The 14,882-nt window shown below is 39.5% G+C and overlaps 1 long non-coding RNA gene across 2 annotated transcripts in view; it reads left to right on the top strand.

Annotated features, from left to right (window-relative positions):
• LOC308183637 overlaps nucleotides 1-14,882 on the top strand; it is a 91,962-nt gene that overhangs the window by 15,187 nt on the left and 61,893 nt on the right. For both annotated transcript variants that reach the window (XR_013942474.1, XR_013942475.1), the window contains one exon: nucleotides 12,400-12,539. This is a non-coding gene — a long non-coding RNA (uncharacterized lncRNA). The remainder of the gene's footprint in view (nucleotides 1-12,399; nucleotides 12,540-14,882) is intronic.

Genomic DNA, 14,882 nt, shown 5'->3' with positions numbered 1-14,882 from the left:
GTTAGCAATGATTTGCATTTTTTTTAGATTTTTTAAAATGAGATTTAAGTAAAATTTTGACATTTGTGATTGATTTGATTTTTTTTAATAGTCTGACATAAAATTACCTTTTAAACTTCATTATTTTTAAATCAGCCCTCAGATTTGCACAGGATGAAGTCTTAAGAAAAGACAACTCATTAAGGCTTATTTCTCCTTTCTGAAAAGAGAATGGATGTGAAAATATAATGAAGCATCTCTGTCAATTGTGGAGCAGCAGTGCATACACACGAACAAACATGAACTTCCCTTTCTGCACAAAACACAGGACATTTGCATGTGCTGTGGGAATTAATTCCTTGCTGTTCCTTCCCCTTTGGACAGTCTCTTTAGAAGTGTTTTCTCCCTCTTTATTTAGAAAAAGGTGCCATCTTCCTTAAAAAAAAAAAAAAAGAAAAAAAAAAAGCTTAAGTTCTTGTTTTTCCTCTCTGGGGTCTGTTCTCAGGTAAGAGCATTATAGGAATGAAAATAGAAATGTTCCTGGCCAAGCCTAATTTGCCAAATCTCTCTGCTTTTGTCTAGTCCTCTCTACCTATGTCCCACTCCAAAGAGCATGCAAACCCTGCGTGAACTTGAATATCTGCTCAGCTGTAACTGCTACCTGATGATCCACTGGTGGTTCTGATAGCACAGGTGTAGTTATACTCCTGAGTTTATTCCAGTCATGTAAATCTCTTTTCTCAGTAATTTGTTTCTCCATTTTACTTTCCTTATCTTGTCAAAGTTTTATCTATATGACTAGAAATAACAAGCAGTAACAGTCTCTGTTAGTAAGGCTTTATTAGCATCCTGTAGACAAATAAAATAAGATAAAATAAAATAAACCAGAAAATAAAAATTGAGTGCTCAGTGGCAAGGGCAGTCAAATTGATCACAAAAATCTAACAAGACAGTAATAACAAGGGCCTTCAGTGACCCACTTGTACCATGCACAAATGTACAGTGCTTGCAAAAAACAATTTGTTGACATTTTAAGTGTTTGCTTCTTGGAACAGATAGTTCCAGACAATGACAGTAGTGTTTATTCTTGCTTAGTCTGAAGTAGCTCACCAGAAAGCTCATTCAAGTCACAGCAGTAACTGAAATTCAACATCTAAAAGGCAGGTGGTAACAGAAGCAGAAAATATGTTATAAAAGGAGATTTCAGGTAAAGTAGTAGTTTAGTTAAAACAAACAAACGAGTGTGTAAATAAATCAAGTAAAGTATTTAGAAGTTGCTAGGATGTTGTAAAAAAAAAGTAACAACCATTTATGGGTACACATAGATAGCAAGAATCACTGCTTGCTGCAGCAGTCATGTCATGGTGGTGTTTTGTCCAAGCTGAGGAATGGGATTTACTGGCTTAGATGTAGTATGTCACCAGCACAACCAAACGTTTTCTAGAAATGGCCAGATATCCCTGCATGACACTGTGCTCTGCTGTGTTGTCTTATTAGTCTGCTCATGCTGAACTCAAGGGCATTTGTATAACACATATTTTAGCACTGTTTAGGAAATCCTTGAGAGGATATGCATACTACTGAACAGAAAAGATGTGAAGGAGAAATTAAAAGTTGAGATTTATTTACCTTCAAAAATAAGTAAATAAGTCAGGATGTGACAAAGTGCACAGGTGTTCAGTTTTGCTTCCATTTGAAGACAACAGCTAAGTATCAATGATCAGGCTGAGATCTAATGAGGGGAATGGATCCTGAGACTGAGAAAGTTTCAAATGTATTATTTTGCAGTTCTAGTTATCAGAACCATATATATTTTATAGCAATTTCTATGTTCCTATACCAATATTCTCTCTAATTAGGGAAACCTCTAGGTGGCATAAAAATGGTATTACTGGATGTAGGCCACTTACTGCTGGCACTTTGGTGTAGAGGTTTTGCCAGGGCAGAAGGGAAAAGAGTCTGTTCCGGGCTCTTGAGCCAGCAGAATGTTCCAGAGGGACTATTCTGGCTGGTGCAATGAGGGCTAGACCTAATCAGATGCAACTTCAGGGGAAAACAACATCCTGAAATAGTCAAGAGGCAAGACTTTTTTTTTTTTTTTTGTCCTTTCTTTACTGGAATTTTGGAGAGACGGCCAAGAAAAATGGAAATATTGCCAAGATGTGACAGAGCCAAAGAGGAAGCTAAAGTTTAGGCAGATCTCTTGTGAGACTTTTATATTACCAGCCTTAGGGGAAAGCCTGGTCAGTGGAAACCAGTAGGAGAGCTGTCATTGATTTCCTCAGGGCAAGGCTACATACGTTGTCCTGCTCTAAACAAGTTTTATAAATATGCATGCCAAACTGTGTCCTTGGGCACAGGGACAAAACCTACTTTTAGTATGACTTGAATTCACATCTTCAGAGGTGAAAGGTTAGACAACTAATAGCTGGTGCCAAAGAGTACCTTTAACCCCCCCAGTTCCCCAAGGAAACAAGATTTAATTATATAAGCAGTGCCAGCATTCACATGTTTTAATATTATTTACCATTGATGTAATAATACAATTTCAAGGCAAGAATGAGCATCACCTCCACCTTCTCTGTGAAATGAACAACAAGGAATTAATTCCCACAGCACATGCAAATGTCCTGTGTTTTATGCAGAAAGGGAAGTTCATGTTTGTATGTACTGCTGCTCCACAATTGACAGAGATGCTTCATTATATTTTCACATCCATTCTTTTTTTTTTCAGAAAGGAGAAATAAGCTTTAATGAGTTGTCTTTTCTTAAGACCAGATTTTCGACTCCTCATTCACCCATCAAATCACTTAATGATATGAGCAATCTCAGTGAATGCAAAAGGATTTTATTATGCAAATTACGCTTGTTATTCACTGTTTTAAAGAATTTGAGTTTTAGCTGCTGGAGTTCTTCACAGTGCCAACAAAACTGTTGTAGTGTCAACTGTGACAGTGGTGTTGATCTTGCTCATGTACACTGAAAAATTGTCATCTGAAGAAAGACGACACCCACATCTACATTTAATTGTAACTAAAAACAGAAAAGCAATTTTAGTACCAATGTACAACGCAAAGAAATTTGCAGTAATTTTCTGAATTTTGGATTATGGATTTGTTCAGTTACAGAAAGAAAATGGGTATTATATTGTTAATCCTAGTGAGAGGTTAGTATGTAATAATGTTTTCTTCTAATAATGTTACTTCTTTAGAGTAAATCTCTTAGTTTATTCTAATATTAATTCACCTCAATTAACTTCCACTTATCTATTTATTTTATTTAATCTTTTTTATTTATTTAATATGCTACTGCACCTCAGTATATGGAAAATATTTAGAATGCAATTTTTATTCATTTATGAATAATCTTTGTAGATAAGGTTAACAAAGAGGAGATATGAAATGTCATATTAAGGAGAAGAGAACAGCTGAGAAGCTGTCTACCACACAGCATGATTATGGCTTAATACAGTTTTTAAAGTAGCTACATAAGTTAACAGCCTTTATTAGTTTATTGTCTCAGAAATATGTACAGCTGGGATTACCTATTCAGATCAGAAACTTTATGCTTTACCGAATTTTCAGCTTATAAGCAACAATTATATAAAATAGAAAACCCTTTTTAGTTATAAATACCTAATAAATAAATTTTTTAGGATTTATTTAAATACAGCCATATGACAATTTTCTTCGGATAGCAAATTTTTTTGTTTCAACCAGATGTTTTGTTGCTCGTTTCAGCACTTTGGAAGAATATACCCCTGTAAGGTACAGAAATGGGGTATCGGATCACAAGTGTGTGTGCAAGACTGGATGTCTAATTCAAGTCATGTCGATGACTGTTTTCCCTTTGTGTTTTGCTTCAAATTTACTATCTGTGCAATGGTGATAATACTTTCTGCATCTTATGGGAACTGTGGAAGTTCATGAGAGCTTGTCTACAGAAGAAATTAGCTGTTCCTGAATAATTCCAGATGAGAACACATTTGCAAAGTTAATTGTCTTGAAAGTGAAATGCATTTCAAAGCAGAGTAGCTTTTTTTTTTTTTTTTTGAGTTGGAGTAGACCTTAAATATCCTCTAATTCCACCTCCCCTGCCATAGGTAGGGCTCAAAACCTCATCCAATCTCGTCTTAAACACTTCCAGGGATGGGGCGTCCACAACTTCTCTTGGCAACCCGTTCCAGCGCTACACTACCCTCAGAGTAAAGAATCTCTTCCAAATATCTATTCTAAATTTGCCCTCTTTTAGTTTGAAACCATTGCTCCTTGTCCTATCACTACACTCCCTGACAGTGTCCCTCTCCAGCTTTCTTGTAGGCCCTGTTTAGGTACTGGAAGGCCAATAAAGGTCTCCCTGGAGCCATTTCTTCTCCAGGCTGAACAATCCCAGCTCCCTCAGCCTGTCTTTATGAGAGAGGTGTTACAGCCCTTTGAACATGCTCATAGTCCTCCTCTGAACTTGTTATAACAGGTCTGTGTCCTTTATACTGGAGACCAAAGAGCTGAATGCAGTACTCCAGGTGGGGTCACATGAGAGCAGAGTAGAGGGGGACAATCACCTTCCCCGACCTGCAAGCCACACTTTTTTTGATGCAGCCCAGGATATGGTTGGCTTTCTGGGCTGCAAGTGTATGTTGCTGGCTCATGTTGAGCTTTACATCATCCAATACCCCCAGGTCCTTCTCATCAGGGCTGCTCTCAATCCATTCTCCACCCACCCTGTATTTGTTCTTGGGATTACCCCAGCTCAGGTTCAGGACCTTGCACTTTGCCATGTTGAACTTCATGAGGTTTGTATGTGCTCACCTCTTGAGCTTGTCAAGGATGTCTTTCCTTCCCTTCAGCATGTTAGCCATACCACACAGCTTGGTGTCGTTAACAAACTTGCTGAGGGTGTTCTCGATCCCACTGTCCATGTCACCGACAAAGGCGTTAAAGAGTGCCAGTCCCTATACTGACCCCTGAGGACTCCACTTCTTATTGATCTCCACTTGGACACTGAGCCGTTGACTGCAACACTTTGAGTGCAACCACATCCAGACAATTCCTTACCCACTGAGTGGTCCATCCATCAAATCCACGTCTCTCCAGTTTAGAGACAAAGATAGCATGCAGAGTAGTGTCACATGCTTTACACAAGTCCAGGTAGATGGTGTCAGTTACTCTTCCCCTATCCACCACTGATGTAACCTCAACATAGGTCACCAGATTTGTCAGGCATGATCTTCCCTTAGTGAAGCCATGTTGGCTATCCTCAATCATCTCCTTATTTTCCATGTGCCGTGGCATAGTTTCCAGGAGGATCTGCTCTATCATTTTGACAAGCACAGAGGTGAGACTGACTGGCTTGTAGTTCCCCAGGTCTTCCTTTTTAAAAATTAATATGTTTCCCCTCTTCCAGTCAGTAGCAACTTCACTAGACTGCCATGACATCTCAAATAAGATGGACAGTGGCTTAGCAACTATGTCAGCCAGTTCCCTCTGGACCCTCATATGCATCTTATCAGGTCCCATGGACTTGTGCAACTTCAGGTTCCTTAGGTGGTCTCAAACCTTATCTTCTCCTACAGTGGGTGGTTCATCATTCTCCTAGTCCCTGCCTTTCTCTTCTGGGACTTGGGCTATGTGGCTTAAGCTCTTGCAGGTGAAGACTGAGGCAAAATAGTCATTAACTACCTCAGCCTTCTCCATATCCTGGGTAACCAGGTCTCCCGTTTCCTTCTGGAGAGGGCCCACAATTTCCCTAGTCTTTCTTTTATCACTGACGTACCTATAGATGCCTTTTGTATTGCCTTTGATGCCCCTGGCCAAATTTAATTCTAATAGAGCTCTCACTTTCCTAACCTGACCCCTGGCTGCTCTGACAGTTTCTCTGTATTCCTCCAAGTCTATCTGTCCTTGCTTCCACCTTCTGTAGGCCTCCTTTTTCTGTTTGAGTTTGGCCAGGAACTCCTTGTTCATCCATGCAGGCCTCCTGGTGTTTTTGCCCAACTTCCTCTTTGTTGGGATGCATTGCTCCTGAGCTTCAAGGAGGTGATCCTTGAATATTAGCCAGCTTTCTTGGGCCCCTCTTCCCTCCAGGGCTTTGTCTTGTGGTACTCTACAAAGCAGATCCCTGAAGAGGCCAAAGCATGCTCTCCCAAAGTCCAGAGTAGAGAGCTCACTCGTCTCCTTTGTTTCCCTCAGGATCCTAAACTCCAGCACTTCATGGTCACTGCAGCCAAGGCTGCCCTTGAGCTTCACATTCCCCACCAGCCCCTACTTGTTGGTGAGAATGAAATCCAGCATAGCACCTCTCCTCACTGGCTCCTCTAGCACTTGGAGAAGGAAGTTATCATCAATGTATTCCAGGAACCTCCTGGATTGCCTATGCCCTGCTGTACTGGCCCTCCAACAGATATCGATGTAGTTGAAGTCCAGCATGAGGACCAGGGCTTGTGAATGTGAGGCTGCTTCTATCTGTCTACAGGGGGCTTCATCTGTTTGGTCTCCCTGATTGTGTGGCCTTTAGCAGACCCCCACTTTAACATTCTCTGTTCTGGACTTCCCTTTAATCCTGACCTGTAAGATCTCTGTCAGCTCCTCATTCATCCCCAGACAGAGCTCCATGCAGTCCAGCTGCTCATTGACATAGAAAGTGATGTCCCTTCCTTGTCTCCCTTGCACATCCTTCCTAAAAAGCCTGTATCCTTCTATCCTAAACCCCAGTCATGGGAGCCATCCCACCACATCTCTTTAAAGCCAGTGAGGTCATAGCCCTGCAAGTGTGTGTATATATCTAACTCCTCATTTATTTACCATGCTACGTGTGTTAACATAGAGACATTTAAGTTGGGTCCCTGATGAAGCTGACATACTGGCTGGAGTGGCTGGAATTCCTTTGTGCTCCTCTTCAGGTACTCTCCTGCTGAACTGTGACCCTTCTTCAGGCTCTGGGCATCTTTTGCTGACACCAGCATCAAACTGGGAGGAGCAGGATGAATTGAAGTTTCCCTCCCCCAGCAACTCTAGTTTAAATCCCTCTCCACCAATTTGGCAAGACTATGCCTGAAATGCTCTTCCCCTTCTCTGACAGGTGGACTCCATCAGCCCCCAGCAGATCAAGTTTCTCAAAGTGCGTCCTATGGTCTAAGTAGCCAACCCCCTATCTGTGGCACCAGTCCTGTAACCATCTGTTAATTTGCCAGATTCATCTGGCCCTTTCAATCCCCTTCCCTTTGACCAGGAGGACTGATGAAAAAAATACCTTTTAAAAAACACCCTTCCTTAATCCAAATAAATTTTTAACTGGGGGCCAGCAAATTCTTTCAGTAAGGTTATTTTGAAAAGTTGAAGATAAAATTCAGGAGTTCACAGAAGCACATCATAAAAACACCACATATGAAATCATTGAAGAATGCTCAGCTGATGCCTATAGGATCTTCTAAAACATGTATATGAGTATAGTCTTAAGTAATGGGCTTCTGATGAAGAAAGATGTATATTTGGTAGCTGTTATTCAGTTTCTAACAACAAATCTTTATGACAACTTTAAAAAAAATCTTGTCACTTTAACAAATACTTCAGAGCGCACCAAGCACGGCATTGCTAGCCAGTCGAGGGAAAGGATCGTCTTGCTCTACTCTGCACTGGCACATCTTCACCTCAGGCACTATGTGCAGTTTTGGGTGCCACAATATAAGAAGGACTATCAGAGAGTGTCCAAAGAAGGGCTACAAAGATGGTGAAGGGTCTATAGGGGAAGATGTATGAGGAGTGGCTTAGGTCACTTGGTTTGTTTATCCCGGAGCAGAGTAGACTGAGGGGAGGCCACATGACGGCCTGCAGCTCCCTCACAAGGGGAGCGGAGGGGCAGGTGCTGAGCTCTGCTCTCTGGGGACAGCGACAGGACCCGAGGGAACGGCATGGAGCTGGGACAGGGGAGGGTCAGGCTGGGTGTTAGGAAAAGGTTCTGCACCCAGAGGGTGGTCGGGCACTGGAACAAGCTCCCTGGGGTGGTGATCATGGCAGGGAGCCTGTCAGAGTTCAAGAAGTGTTTGGACAATGCTCTCAGACATAGGGTCTGATTTTTGGGTGGTGCTGTGTGGAGCCAGGAGTTGGACTCCTTGTAGGTCCCTTCCAAATCAGGATATTCTTTGATTCTATGATTATTTTAGCAATTTTAAAAAAGAAAAATCTCTAGTAAAGTGTGGTTTTGATGGAGTTTTTGACAGGAAAACAACTTCTTGTCAGGTCTGTGGAGACAGTCTGGGGAAAAACTTAAATGTTGCCAGCATAAATGATGTCATAGGTAGTTTATTTGTATTGAAATTTTGTTAAAGCTTCAAAAAGCAAAGCTCTTTTCCCCGGTTTCTGTTGAGGTCTCTGTTAACTCAGGTTACTACCACCTCAGCAGTACTCCATGTGATACTGCCTGGCCTGAGTGAGAAGGTTACATAGTCCTGGGCTGATAATGGGTTACTAGAAAAGGATTTATTAAATCCATGGGACCTAAATTTGTGGCTGAATAAAAATATTTTGTGTACCCTCTGCTGTCCACTTAGAAGACTGACATAATGATATGCAGTAACACATCACTGCATGTGCAACATATCTGGACTCTTTAACAGTCTTTTCTTTCCAGATTTCTCTTCTTGCTGAGACAATGTAGATTAGAGGGTTGAGCATGCTTTTCTGCATGGATGTTTCTGGGGATTTGACTGGTACGGATTTAAGTGGTTATTCTGAAGTAGTGGTTATTCTGAAATTAAAGCCTCTATTCAGTTTAATTAATCTTATTGAGATATGCAAGAAAATGAAATCTTAATCCAGAATACTTGTATGCAGGGATCTGGTTAGATTGTACCTGAGCATGAGGTAGCAGATGAAAGGTCAGCAATTTGTGATAGCTAGTGGTGGCTTTCCTGCAAGGAAATCACTACCAGTTCAAGGCTCTTGACTTCCCCATTTATCTTCACTGGCATAAAATTTTATTTCATACTGTTCCATTGTAGATACCTATGCAAAGCTACTTGGCACACAGTGGTAAACTGATGTAGAAATCACCCTGGTACCTCCTGGTACCCAGGCAGTGCCATGTGCCATACACCTGAGACTGTGGTCTCTAGGCTGTCAAGCTGGCAGATGTGCCTGGAGTGTACTGGTGCAGCTCTCCAGCCCTGTGGTGTGGTGTCTTGATGTGAAAACTAGAGTTCTCCTCCAGCTACATCTGCAGATCTATTTGAAAATCAGTAGTATTTGTGACCTGCAGTCACTCAGGGTTTTTTGAAAACCTATGAATTTCTCTCTGATCCTGTGTGTGAGATAGTAGGAGCTGGGTCAGATCTCATTATTGCCTGCCCCTGCCCACCAGGTCACTGGGAAAAGGCTGAAGGAGTCTGTGTGTTGGATAGCATGCCAAGATGGTCCCTGGAGCGCCTGGCACAGTGAGGATCACAGCTTTTCATGGCTGTGTGGTGCATGACCTCTCTTTCTGTGCTGGAGTCCACAGGTCATATGCAAGTAATTGGCAGATTTTTAACACAGCTAAAGAAAGAGCAAAGAGCTTTGCTGCTCTTTGTGAGTTGTTGAAACTGCAGCAGGGAGCCTGAGACACAGACAAAATTAATAGGTCTAACACAAGGCGAGTAACTTCTTACATCAGTGATTGCCTGGAGCTTCTTTGTCATGTTACTGGAAGGGGAGAGAAACCTTTGCACCTTCAGCTTGTGCACCTTGCATCCTAGTATCTAATTTCTTCCCTAGTGACCAAGTAGACAAAACACGACTATTATTCTTCTTTCCTGGTGTGCTCTTTATAGTCCCTTCCCTTTTACAGGTTATTGGATTTTTATATTTTGATTTTTTATTTGCCTGGGAGAAATAAGGCTGGCAGCTTTAATTCTAGGTGAATAGTTGGGTGAGAATAGGGATTTAGTCAACATTAATATCTGTAGGTACAGAAAGCTTTAGATAATTTTGAACCAATGGAAGAATTGGTGGGTGACAGATGAGCTAGGATTTCAGAGCAACTTTGATTAGGGATTTCAGTGGAGTGACCAACCAAATTTGAAGAAAATTTGTAGCAGTGAAACCAATAAGGAATTACATCTGACAGTCTGAACATATTCTTCAGAACAGATGGCTTAGTATTATACTTAATTTTAGGTGGCTTATGTAAGTCTGTTAATAAACCTAGCTTTGGACTAAGATATTTCAAGAAGAAATGGGAAAGAAGATAAGGATTATTTGGTGGGTTGCTGATAGAGAAAAGTGAGAAGGATGAGGCGTGGAGTTAGTGACAGGATACTTGTTTGGAGAAGATCTGTGTTATGGGAGGGGTACAGTGGTATAGTGCTTGAAAACACAGAAATATCAGAGGAGATTTTCTAAAGAGTTATTCTGAACCACTCAGGGGTAAGGTATCATCTATGGGGAGGTAAGAGAGGGCCTTTGGTCACTAATAAGAACTTAGAAACCAGAAACAGTGGATGGGGGAGGGGGCTCATAGGAAAAAATGGGGGATAGGATATAAAGGAGAATCCCCAAGTTTGTGTGAAAGGAGATAGGCCACAGACCTTCAGGTTCCCTCTCTCATTCCTTAACAGCCTTTTATTTAGACTACTGCTAGGGAAAAAAAAAAAAAAAAAAAAAAAAAAGGGTAGCAAGAAGATCATAACTTGGAATGAAAGTTTGAGTGTGGGGACATTGAGAAAGTTTGGGATCAAGAACGCCTGCAGGAGGGTTTTGTAATCCGGAGGTCTTCTTTTTTGCCCTTCCCTGACCAGGAATACATAAAAAAATTAGTTTGGGCCTGTTGCCCTTTCCCTATTCCTTTTTCCACTTTCTGAAACATGAAAGCCTCAAACTGTTTTGCAGAAAACTTGCTCCCATGACAGGCTCTAAATTATCGCTTGAAAAGAAGTCAGATGAAATACAAACCAAGTATCTTCCAACATCCTTCTATATCTCTAGGTCAGAGTCTTCAAGCTTGACAATTCTACTTTGATCTGTAATTTGTATGTTTTAAATTTCATGTCTATTGGACTCCAAAGGCTCAGAGGTCAAACTGGGCTCACTGGACCTCCTGCTCCTGAATTTGCATCCTGAAATACTGTCTCAGAAGAAGTCACTGCATTTGGTAGTGCTGGTTTAAGATTACATATTCAGCAGTTCAGCAAGTGGTCTGTGCTGTAAATGTGTTCCACAACCTTTGTCCTATACTCTACAGAAATGAAATGAGATGAGCAAGCATTAAGTATACAGCCTTTCATTCCTAATATTTTTATTGGGCTTCACCTTGACATTTTAAATACCAACACAGAGACTGCAGAAGTGAGTGTCCCTGTTCCACAAACCACCCACTTGCCCATATCATCTCCACTACTAAAATATTAAAAGAATCCCAGAATCCCAGTCAGGGGCCCTGACTGTGGAAACACTGAAGTTGCACAAAACGAGTGATTACTTGATAGCGTCAACTGAGTTGGGACCTGCAAAAACACATCGTGAAAGATAAAGTGCAGTCTTGTCTTTTACCACAGGACCTTTGATAGGTCTTCCTATTGTGCAGAAGAGTCTTTTTCTAAGATACTTAGTACTTCAGTAAAATGTTTGGACTATAAAATTCCAGAAACTGAAGTGTAAAATGAAATTTGTTTACACAGAAACCTGATTACTATTCTTTGGACACCTTCCATCCCACTGGATCTTATTGCAGAGCTGGTGGCAGGATGTGTTTCTGTGATCAGGAAGGTCTAAAATGATATATATATCGCTTTAAAAAGAATAACTTGTTTTGGAAACTATTATGTTTTGAATGAACTGAATCATCAGTAGATGAAAAAGGTAATTTATTGGTTAGGTGAGCAAGAAGATAGTGTTTCTTCTCTGAATGTAGGGGTGTGTATTAGATATTTTTCATTTCATATTGGTTTGTAAGATGACGTCGTGTGTGTGTGTGTTGGGACAGAAACCATAAATACTCCTTCAACAAAAGTCTTCTGTTTTGTATTGGGGCATTTCTAAAAAGGACATCACAGAATAGATCCCTTGAGAATCAGTTGCACAAAACATGCTTAGTTAGCTCAAACAGATATTTCTAGATTCTAAAGCAAGTGATAGAGCTGTTTTAATGGATGATATTCTTCAATCTGAGTCAATATTAATTAAATTAATGTTCTTGCATAATGAAGTAGGAGCTGATTTTTTTTTTTTTCCAGAAAAATGTAATCACGATATCCATTAGCTATGGTGATTAAAAATAGCTTCCTGATGATATTTGCAAAAGGAGGGAGGGTAGCTTCATTGTTCTATTCAAATTTCAACACAGCTAATTACATCCTGCTTATCCAAATTGTGATATCTGTACTTTCACATGAATATGATATATATAGAATGACTGTTAGCAACTGGTAGGTTCCATCTTCTGTATTTTCAGGTGTTGCTAAGTTGATGTCTAAATGATGAAGTGTGTTGGGCCAGAACACTCCTTTCTATATTCAGGAAATGGCAGCTGGGTTCACCCCTGCAGAGAGTATTTCTATGGCTGACATGTGACTATACAAAGAACGGAGCAAGGTGAGTATTACTTCTCTGTTGCATACATTAAGTCATGACAGTTATGAAAGATAACTGGTAGCAGAATTAGGAACAGAATTTGAGTATTTAGTGTGGCTGCTCAAACCCATATCTTGGCTGATTTTACAACAAACATTGTGAAGCACAATAAAGGAGTCTGTTTCTGTCATTACTAAGAACTGGAATTATGGCACAGAATTTCTTTCAGTCATTTTATAAAAACTGAAGTAAACAAAACAAAAAACCACTCTCAACCTAGAAATTTTTTAGTTAAAAATATTCAAAGAATATCCTTTGATAGACAGATATGGAAACTGTCAAATATGAAGGTTAAAAAGTATCAAAAGTAAAATTATACCTGAAACCTTAATTCCTTCCTCTAAATAACTGCTTTTTTGCTCTTTGGTATATTAGTCATGGAGAGTGGGAAGCAAATAAAGCAGAAAAAATCAGGAAGATAAGAAAGTTTCTGTCAAGATTAAGGCTATTGGACATTGGAAAGTTTGTTTATATTTTCTATTGTACAGTGATACACATACCCACCAGTAAAAGTGGTGTGTGTTTTCTCATCACACAATCTCTTTTCAGGCAAGCAGTCATGCCTTTTCAACCAGGTATATTGGACAGGATTTTCTAGTAATTGCCCTCCATATGTGTAGGCTGGGACTCATAACTTTCACTTCTTACATTTCTAAAGCATAATTTTACTGCTTTAATGTTTAACTTTAATATAACTTCATATATACACTTGTAATGAAAAGTTTTAAAAATTTCCTATGTAAATCAAAATATCTTCATGCTGACTACAACTACTATATCAGTACGAGAAAAATATTGGATTACTGGATTCATACTCCATTACATATCACCTCTGTAATTGTGTTTCATAGTGAGAAACTTTGAACAGATAGCTTCAACTAGCTAGACTGCTTCTATGTAGTTGTATCAGTGTACCATTCCAAATAAATAAATAAATAAATAGAATTTAAAGCTCTGATTAGGACAATTTTGAAAAAAAATCAGTATTCAAGATATTTTGCACAGACCTTTCCACAGTTGTTTTTGTACCCTTGAGGGAACACCAAAGCAAAACTGCAGAATATTTTAGGGAATAAATTTCAGATGCATAACAACACCCAGAGGAAATATCTAGCTGTTTGCATCTTTGAAAAACAAAAACAAAAAAACATCAAAAACACTTTCTGATGTTCATTCTCAGTGCATGAAGATGATTTTCCAATAATTAAACATAAACAAACCCAAGAATTATAGTCATATTTAGAAAATGTGAATAGGCTAATTTAAATCCCTAAAGAGCTCCAGAAACTTTTAAAGCCCTAAGTAATCATAAACAGAAATGAGGCTGATGTGGCATCCAGGCATTGTTTTCTGAAAGGATTAATTAAAAGCAATTTGCATTTCCTGGAAAACATAGCCTTGTTATTATCAAGCATAACATTAGCACTATTTGGTCAACAGGATTAAAATGAAAACAGATCAGGTGTAACACCTTGCAATATCATTTTTTTTTCAAGATATGTGTTAACTTTATTTTAAAAGAAAAACACATTGTATAGTTGCTACATAATTTTATCACGTTTTATGTTCTTATATATTGAATCTTGTATTGCCTTTGGATACCTTTTAAAAATCACTAAACCTGACAATTTATGAAAGAACCATACATGGACACACATACAGCCACTCTTGACACAACAATTTCTTAAGCCAAATTCTGTTTCCCTGATTTTTTTGACACCTGGCTATCAACTTCTTCCTTTTACAAGCTCTGGCATTTCTATCTGTTATGTGCCATGAGGAAAAACAACAAATGACAAAACAGTTTCCTCCTATGCATCTCACTTCCTAACTTTTGTGAAGCACTTTTAAACAAGAGAAATTCCAGCTCAAGGTTTCTGATATTTCTTCTGAGTCATATCCAAAGCTGAAACCTTTTCTCTAGTGCAGATCCAAAAGAAGCAAATCTCTTGCAAGCTTGTGGCAAGATTGTGGCACCCATATTCTTATCTTTAATGCACTCAAACAAAATGGGGTCTTATAAACACTCAGATTTACATAAGGAGATTTCTAATAGCTGCATACTTGAACCCAAGTCCTAAGTGCTGACATCCTTCCTAATGCTTGCACCAAAAGTAATCTGCCCTTGATTCTTATTTAGACGCATCATCCATAGCTCACATAAAAAGTATACTTGGAAATTGTACTGAGGTAATCTTTCTCCCTTCTGCCCATCTCTAAATCTCCAAATACATCTTACCAAACTCTTAAGTGATCAGAAATTCCTGGCCCTCCTCCAGAGGTTTGCTCTTAAGTAACTAAAGC

Source organism: Anser brachyrhynchus, assembly GCF_964034855.1.
Source record: "Anser brachyrhynchus genome assembly, chromosome: 1".
Classification (NCBI taxonomy): Eukaryota; Metazoa; Chordata; class Aves; order Anseriformes; family Anatidae; genus Anser; species Anser brachyrhynchus.
Note: the sequence above shows the minus strand (reverse complement) of the source record. Positions and strands in the feature narration are given on the sequence as shown.